Genomic DNA, 9,622 nt, shown 5'->3' on the forward strand with positions numbered 1-9,622 from the left:
AATAGCAAATTTGTCCTCCATAAACACAAATATTTAATTTTATTGCAATAACATCATAATCAAAAGTGGAGTACCCGGTGTGTAGAATAATCTAACAAGAACTTAGAGCAAAGGCATAGTAGAGACATCTTAAAATCATAGAAAATGCAAAGCAACTATTTGAGAACAAATTCCCAAATTGGCATCAAAATACTAAGTTCTGGAATACTTATGCTATACCACAGCCACTATTGACACACAAAAAATAGTGGGGGGGTTTTTCTTTTTGTTTTTGTGTGTGTGTGTGTGTGTGTTTATGTGTGTGTGTGTGTGTGTGTGTGTGTGTGTGTGTGTGTTTTAAACATATTTTTTATTGATTTTTTACAGAGAGGAAGAGAGAGGGATAGAGAGTTAGAAACATCAATGAGAGAGAATCATCAATCAGCTGCCTGTTGCACACCCCCTACTGGGGATGTGCCCGCAACCAAGGTACATGCCCTTGACCAGAATCGAACCCAGGATCCTAGTCTGCAGGCCGACGCTCTATCCACTGAGCCTAACCGGTTTCGGCTGTGTGTGTGTTTTTAAAGTAGTTTTGATATAATGCATGAGCTTAGAGAACTATTAAGGACTTTTGTAAAAAGTGAAATATAACAAATATAACTGTTATTACTGGAAAAGGTCTTCTGACTATCCTTGGGGCAGGCAGAGGGTGAAACAGTATTTCCTCATACAGAAAGTTCTTGAGAAACCAAGGAGATTTACTGTAAATGAGGTAGGAGGAGACAAGCAGTGAGAACTCCAAAACCACAGAAGTTAGATGGCCAATGTAAAGTTATTAATTAGAATCTTAAAAGAATTATTCAATCTTATTAAAACTACCACTTTATATATTTCATATCTATTTAAAAGCAGCTCCTTCCATAACTTTCTTTCTCAAAATGCCTAGCCATTACCCCCAGGTAAAATCATTCTTCCAGCAAGTTAAAAGGTCAAAGTTCACTTGACACTGAACAGAAAAAGCCTCTAAAGCAGTGTTCTCAACCTCTCTAATGTCGTGACCCTTTAATGCAGTTCCTCATGTTGTGGTGACCCCCAATCATAAAATTATTTTCATTGCTACTTCATAACTGTAATTTTGCTACTGTTATGAATCGTAATGTAAATATCTGTGGTTTTCCGATGGTCTTAGGCTCTAGAATCATGACCCACAGGTTGAGAACCACTAGCAGGGTCACCTAAGAAAGGTTGAGAACACTGCTCTAGAGGAAGAACCAACTCCCCACCAGTCTAATACCTCAGGGAGCAGGAGCATAGCTAGGAGACAGCAGGGAGCATAGCTAAGGGATGTGTGGAACTCACAAACCACTTAAAGTGTCCAAAACAAAACCCACTATTTTAAAATTTACATGAAACCAAATACAGACAATATGAATAGAGAACACTTATGTTCAAACCAAAGTAGTCCTCAAACTTTAGTTGGTACCAGAACCTGCTGGAGGGATTTTTAAGACACAGCTAGGCCCACCCCCGAGTTTCTGATTCAAGGGTGAGGGCTGAGCACGAGCTGCCAGGGACACGGATGCTACGGACTGGGACACTTGTGAAGAACCACTGAGATAAATGTTCCCTGAGGTTCATACTTACATACAGATTGATTTACACACAGCCATCTTGAACAAGCATGTCCAAGAGAGGCATCTGTCAACAGGAAACACAAAATTGTTTTTGAGAGTGGGGCAGATGTAAGGTGGCAGGCCATAGCAAGGACTAGGTTACCTTAAAAGTCCATACCCCCCTGTGGGGCATCTACTATCCAGTGCCAATTGCTGGCACGGAAGGGATTTGAGTCCAGGGTGGCCAACTAGTAGAAATCAGAGTAGTAAAACCAGTATCAGTGACAACAAAAGCTACACACATTACCTACTACTTACTGTGTACCAAGAGCTTTAATACATTGTCCATTTAATAACACCAGGAAGCCTATAAAGTAAAATTATCATCTCCATTTTAGAGATAGAGAAGTTGAGAAACAGAGGTTAAGCAACCTGTCTGGGGTCACCCGGCATATAAAGAGCAGGGCTAGAGTTCTAATTCAGATTCTTGCCTCTAAACTCATATTCTTTTCTTTTATATATATATATATATATATATATATATATATATATATATATATATATATATATGAATCCCTGGACTCAAATCAATATATATATTTTATTGATTTTTTACAGAGAGGAAGGGAGAGGGATAAAGAGTTAGAAACATCTATGAGAGAGAAACGTCCATCAGCTGCCTCTTGCACACCCCCCTACTGGGAATGTGCTCACAACCAAGGTACATGCCCTTGACCGGAATTGAACCCGGGACCTTTCAGTCCACAGGCCGATGCTCTATCCACTGAACCAAACCAGTTTCGGCTAAACTCATATTCTTAAACACCATATTTATCATTTCAAATCTTCTAATGTTCTCAAGAGAATTCATAAATCCAGTCTCCTATGTTTTCTATGATTTTCAAAATTTCAGTAGCCACCCCCATATTCTCTGACCCCATAAAAACAATGCAGTATTCCTGTGGGGGCATAATTAGCCCAGGTGCTGCCTGACCTAGAAGCTACCAGAACCTCCCAAGACCTCACCCAGCCGAGTGGCTTGTTTACTAAACACTTGTTGTGGCTGGCACCATGCTCGCACTAGACAAGGATTACTACTTTGCTATCTTCCACTGCAACACTATGAGATAGATGTTACAGGACTCCCTGTTGAGGGGAGAAATGAAAAGAAGTTTGAGGACAAAGTAAAAGATATCTCATCCACAGTGCCTGTGACCCCCACAGCAAAGCAGAGGCTCTGCTCCATCACCTGACAGGTAGGACAGGTGGCATGCCTCCAGGGTTGATAGTGGGCCCTGCAGTGACAATGGCAAGGGGGTGGTGCCTGCAGAGGGAGGAAGAGATCTCTGGACAAATTAGCTTCAACAACCTCAGGGATATGAAAGGCTCGATGGGGGACCCTATGAGTACTTTAGGGGCCTCCAGCACTGAGAGTTCTTGAAAGGAGTAAAACCCCAAAAAATAGATTCATGGGTTCATCTGGTCAGTCATTCTTCATCTTGCACTTGAGTTCAGACCCCTCTGCCTCTGTGGAAGCTGCAATCTGGTAAGGCACACAGGCCATAGTGAATCCGAATGTGGTAAGCGGTATGAGAGCTGTACTAACTCACCATAGCAGCTCGGAGGAAAGGGGACCTGACTGCAAATAGAGAAACTGAGGAAGGGCTCCCAGAAAATGGAAATGTGAGCTGAACCTTAAAGGAGAAAACAGAGCACTCAAAAGGGAGCACTGCTGGGCAGAGAGCAATACTGAGCAAGGCGTGGGTTGAGAAGGACATTGTGCTGTGGCTGGATCGTGAGGGGCCTTGGGGGTCTGAGGCTACAGCATGGGAACTAGTCGATGAGCCAGGACAGAGTGCAGAATCCTGCTATTGTGTGTCTGTCTGCATTTCTCTGAGAACCATTGAAGGATTCTGAAGTGAAGCATTATGTCCTCTATTGTGCTGCACTAAAAGAATGTCAATTTGTCAGCAATAGGATAATTCTGGGTTGAAGAAAAGCCACTGAGGTCAGGAGATCAACTGAAAAGGTCTTCCATCTATGCAGGCAACAGCCCAAGGGAAAATCGGACATGGACCTCAGTGACATGTTCAGAGAGGTTTTGAGTCCAAGACCCCTAGAGAACAGGAGATTATATGTTAACTGGATGTGACTAACATGTATCCTCAGTGGGTCCATAATCCTCATCCCAACTGCCCCCAATTAAATGGCATTGCTCTAAAGATCACTAGCTTGGGAGGAGTGCTGGATCCTAAAGAAAGAAGGCTAAGATGTGGGGTCTGGGTATGTTGTACATGAAACACAGTGAGAGAGTGAGGTCAAGCAGACAAAACCTGGACAGAAGGGCACGAAATACTGATCCAGGGCTCTGAAGACACGCATAGAATTGAGGCCAGGGGAAATTTTTCTAAGACAGGGAGAGAATAAGGAATGAGCTGGGTACTTCAGAGGCCATGTTACCCAAATCTCATGGACAGAGGAGACAAGAGGATCTGGGGGAGGTGCCTGAGGCTGGGAAGGGGGTGGGATTGATGGGTTAAAACAAGAAACGGGAGGCCCGGTGTACTGGAAGCCAAGGAGAAAAGCGATTGCAGGAAAAAGCGATAATCAGCAAAACCACAGACTGTAGAAAGGTCAAGCGTGTTGAATGTAGAACTCTGAGGTCAGTGGTAATTTTAAGAAGGAGATGGGATATAGCCCCGGTTTGTAAAGGGAAATGAGGGGCTATAAGCGACTCTCATCTTGCCATAAAGGCCAAGTTAGTTTCAAAGAGTTCCAAGGAAGAAAAACAACAGCTGTATTGCTCTGGCTTTCCCTGAGGGTGAGACAGGACAGCAGCTCTCTCCTGTGTCTGCTGTGCAGCGCAGTTAGAATGCACCGCGTGAACTAGCAAATGGAGCCGAGATGCAAATCCAATGGTGGGAGTAGCCACATGACCAAGAGAAAGTAGCATGGGTCAGCTGGGCACTGCATTCAGGTCGTGTGCTGACATTTCAGACTCCACATTACCTGGGTGTCTGAGTCCCAGCACCTCCACCCCATTCATTCTAGTATAAAGTATTTATAGAAAAAGGGGAGTGGGAGGCAGATAGACACCAAGTGGTAAGGATGCAAGATGAAAACATGAGGAGGAGTGACAGAAAAGAAAGATAAAACTAAGAAAAGAGAAAGGAAACAGAATTCTTGACTTAGAGTATTGGTAAGTAGCAGTTTTTTAAAAATAATTCCATACCTCACTTAGCATGTGAAATTTTGTCACTGCTGCAATAAAACTCACAGTCACAAATGTAACACCCGGGGCTCAGTACTAGAATGTCTACCTTTATTTTTTTCAATTCAGCATCAGTATTAGATGGGTTTATATGACCTTACATAGCTGCAGTAATCTTAAAAAATTTCACCTCATGCATATCTGAATACTTTTATAGTTAAAATATCAACCTTTTGCTTTAAAATTACATCACATTACTCTGTACTTTTATCTTTTTTATTCTATTTACTGAACTATAGTGAATGAAGCCTTGACCTGAATGCAGTACCCAGCTGAGACCACCTCTCTACCCCCACATATTCTGGCCTCAGATTTTATACTTTTCCATAATTTCAGGTAGTCTGAATAAATTAGTCCTAGTTTCCTTCTTTTCAGCACAGAAAGCTATAAAGAAAGAATAAAAAATATTTCGAGCAATCACCAGTCACCATTAAAAGAAATCCAAGAGGTGACTAAGGGCTGCCAAAATATTATGGAATTACTTATCTTTTTAGTTAATAAGTCTTTTAAATTTTTAATCATTCCAACTTTACATTCAGACAGGTACCCCCATTCATTCACTTATTCACTCCCTCTCCCGCTCCCTTCTGACCAAATAAAAACTCAAAACAAAAGCTACTATTCACTAAGTACAAACTACCCTGTACATTATCTTATTTAAGTTTTATAATCTTATAAGGTAACCATTCCCATGCTTATTTTTCATAAGAAATTGAGGCTCAGATATATTAATGACTTGCCCAAAGTAAAAAAAGCTGTTAAGCAGAAAGGCTGAAATCCACATTGGAGCCTATTAGACCCATTACTGGGCTCCTATCATTGCCTCTCACAAACAAAATTTCCAAAGTGAAGAGACGGATCAAGTAGCCAGCACAGGAGAGAATATGGATATGCGAACAGGAAGCAGATGCAGGCATATCTCCCAACTCAATCTCAACCTATCCTCTCCTTTAATCAACCATTACACATGAAGTTCTCATACGAGAAAAATGTAAGTGCTTTATATAAAAAAGACGTAATAGATATAAGTCATTTCAAATGACAGGTTAAACACAGTAATTTAGGCACAGGGACATAAAGATATCAATCTCAGCTAGGGAACATGAAAGGTTTGTAATAATTATGCTCAGCACAAATTCTCAGCCATTGCATGTGAGCCACAATTAGAGTGACTTTCTTGTGCAGAGAGATGAAACAGTAAGATCTGTTAATACAATATTTGTTCTGGCTACATGCAAAAGACAGGGCTTCCAAGACAGAGCATCATGAGCTATGGTTCAATGAGACCCCTGTTTTTCTTCGTTTTGTAATAAAGAGTTAGCATGCTACAGAGGCTTTAGAGGCCCATTATATGTTCTTTTCCTTTAAGAAGAAATGAATGCATCTGAGAGTATTGTAACAGAGAAAATGAAATGATGATTCAAATGCTATGCCTACCAACACTTGAGGAGGGGACATTGAGCCCAGGTCCACGTCAATGCAGAGAAGCCCAATAAAGAAGGGAGGAGAGAGGAAGAAGTCACACTCAAGGGGAATGACTAGAACAGCAGTCGCCAACCTTTTAGACCTCATGGACCACCAGTGGTACAAGGACCACCAGTTGACAACCCCTGGACTAAAAGACTAAAGAAAGCCTTGATAATAAATCTACCAATGTTTCCCACTAAATGGTGGCAAATAGGAAAAGAGTTCATTATAGAATCTAGAAAGACTTACCAATAATATGACTTAATTTTCATTTCTTGTAAGAGTTTCAGAAATACATTCTCTACTTGAGTATTTCTGTCTTCCTCATCAATGACAGAGAAACATCAACTGGCCACCTCCAGCACGCCCCACACTGGGGATCGAACCTAAAACCCGTGCACATGCCCCAAGTGGGAACTGAACCAGTGACCTCCTGGTACATGGGTCAACACTCAAGCACCGACCCACATCAGCGGCTACTTCTGTCTCTTTGAAAAGTCAGTAAGGTTTTGGATTCTCACCTAAAATCCTTGTTTCATATAATGCTGAAACAAACAAACAAAAAAAGGTGAATGAGTCATTCAATATAGCCCTTCCCCCAAATAGTGACTTTGGATATCCTGACTTTGTGATTAGTGATGCATGTACTAGGTCTATGCCCAAAACAAGATTATAGATATTCCTATTGAACTTCAAAATTCTAAACCCCAATGGTAACTCCAGGATAACTGCCTCAGAAAAAAATCCCCTTCCTACACATCCCACAGGATGGACCTCGTCGATACAGAGCCAAGCAATTTTCAAAAGCCAAGGAGATTTAAAAAAAAGGTTTTGTGTGTGTTTTTAAATGCAGAGACATTGTTCTGAAGAAGAAATAAGTCTAAAAAGACAGTAAAACCAAATGCAATAAGTGACCAGTGATTGGATTCCACAACAATAAAGTTATAAAGGGTCTTACTGGGAAATTGTAAAATTTCAATGCAGAGGAAATATTTTAAAATAGTATTACTTCATAATTAACCTCTTGGCTGATAATAGTATTGTGGTTAGGTAGAAGAGTGTCCTTGTTATTTGGAAAAGCAATTAGGAGTGAGGCATTTACCACAATGACTGCAATTTCAAAAAGGTTCCCCCAAAATGTATGCTTTTTGTTTTGTTTTGTTTTGTGTGTGTGTGTGTGTGTGTGTGTGTGTGTGTATGCACAGATATGTGAAAAACATTAACCATTTGTAACTCTAGGTGAAATCTACATGAAATATTATTTCCACTTGTGTGAAGGTTTAACATCTTTAACAATAAATATCAGAAGAAAAAAATAAGCTGTAATAAAAAGAATAAAATAGCTCGGCTGGCATGGCTCAGTGGTTGAGCATTAACCTATGAACCAGGAGTCATGGTTTGATTGCTGGTCAGGGCACATACCGGTTGCAGGAGGCAGCCAATCAATGATTCTCTCTCATCATTGATGTTTCTATCTCTTTCTCCCTCTCCCTTTAAAATAAATTTTAAAAAATAAAATAAAATAAACATTTTTTTAAAGCATGATGGTGGTAGAGAAGCACAAACACAACCCACGATGCCATCCTTTTATTCTAAATAAATGCGGGGCTTGTAATGGCTAAACAATGTCATTAAAAGAGCTTCCCTGCATTTAATAGGCTATTCTAAGAAAACGACAAGATAATTATTGTTATAAAGTCTCCTGGGTCTCTTATGAAATGAGAGACTAACTATAAGAAAAATCAACAGGGAAAAAAAATCTTCAAGTTAACCTTTCAGTTATTCGAACAATAATAGAGTTACGGGCTGGTTTTTAGCTGCTCTTTTCATTAAAGTGTTACACGTTTTTTGTGACTAAGTGTGTACTCTACTTTCCTTTTTGAATGTTAAGTAAGACCAGCTTTAGCAAGTCCCAACTGGCATAATATGCTTTAAGACAAATGGGTACGCCTAATGTTAACTTTTTCATTACTACATTTAATTTGCATCACTGTGTGCAACTTTTAAATACGGCAATCCCACTGTTATATTAATGATGGAAAAGCATATTTCATCTCCAGCCTACCCTCAGAAAGAGAAAAAGAGGGCAATTTACTGCCCCTTCCTTCTTCCATGAGGAGATCTTTGTTTAAAAACAACAACAATGCAGAGAAAGTCAAGGTGCATCTTCAAACTCCAGGTCCTTCTTCAAACTTAGAAAGGCCTAACATAATCTCATGCACTGGCCTCCCTTCAGAGACTATTTTAAAGTCAAAACCAGGAAATATACTCCTAAATTATTAAAACATTTTCCCTTCAAATTCAAAATAGGAAAGTATATCAAAAACATTTTCAACAGCTTGATATACTCAGGAATTTCCTTTAATATAAAAAAAATCAGTATATAGTTAGTTGACCCAAATAGGACAAGTCAACCCAGGAAATAAATGCATTAAAATTTAAGGTGGATAGCAGACTGCCTTTATTGCTTTACAAGAAGCTTGTGGAATATTTATCCAAATAAGCTCTCTAATGTGATTTTGTACACACCACTGGAAATCTGGGGTGATAATCTTCAGAACTTGCAGAGAAGGTCTTTGCTCTACACTCTTTGAAAGAGGCTATAAGGGATGTTCTTTCCTTCTGAACTGATGCCTTTAAGACTTGGCCATTTGTTGTTCTGCCACTCAGGTTTCACATTAAGAGCAGTACATAATCCAGGTATGGATCAGAGTGACAAGTGGCAAAAAGTTCAACCTAAAAAGGACAACTCTTTCAAACTAAGGTCTACAATGAATTGGCTTCAGAAGCTAAAAGCAAACTCCATGGAGCAAAGCAGAGTCAATATTAAATAAGCTGGATAATTTTTGTTCAGAGTCTTTCCTTAGGGCTAGCTACTCATCCACACATAGTAAACCCTCCCTAAAAAGAATGGAATGAAAAACCATTAAATCAAAGTTGTTTGTTTCTGTTTAAGAAAAGGCAAGAGAAGTAACATGATTTTGACATTCAACTATTAGTATTTAAATCAAGCACATTTGTTTTTCTGACAAACTTGGAAATAAAACCAACTACACGGTCCATTATTTCCTTAAGGCATAAATAAACACTCCGTAAATCTATTATTGATTTACTACCTTCAAAAAAGTTTCCATCTTTGATTATTATTTTCATTTATTGTCACCCATGATAGTAACAGGTTTTGGTTACATTTCATGAAATTGTATTTTTTATTTTTTACTCATTTGTTCAAATATTACATTCAAGAAAGTCTTGGACTCCTTTGGAGACTTTTATCTGAAAGTTCTAA

General features: G+C 39.5%; 2 protein-coding genes across 11 annotated transcripts in view; one reads left to right on the top strand and one right to left on the bottom strand.

Annotated features, from left to right (window-relative positions):
* Window positions 1-6,546, top strand: part of P2RY13 (purinergic receptor P2Y13) — a 403,762-nt gene extending 397,216 nt beyond the window's left edge. Inside the window, exon 4 of the mRNA XM_084875993.1 lies at window positions 6,236-6,546. The gene's annotated coding sequence lies outside the window, so the exon portion shown is untranslated. The remainder of the gene's footprint in view (window positions 1-6,235) is intronic.
* MED12L (mediator complex subunit 12L) overlaps window positions 1-9,622 on the bottom strand; it is a 355,232-nt gene that overhangs the window by 112,175 nt on the left and 233,435 nt on the right. The window lies entirely within an intron of this gene.

This window comes from Pipistrellus hanaki (genome assembly GCF_964339955.1).
Source record: "Pipistrellus hanaki genome assembly, chromosome: 2".
Lineage (NCBI taxonomy): Eukaryota > Metazoa > Chordata > Mammalia > Chiroptera > Vespertilionidae > Pipistrellus > Pipistrellus hanaki.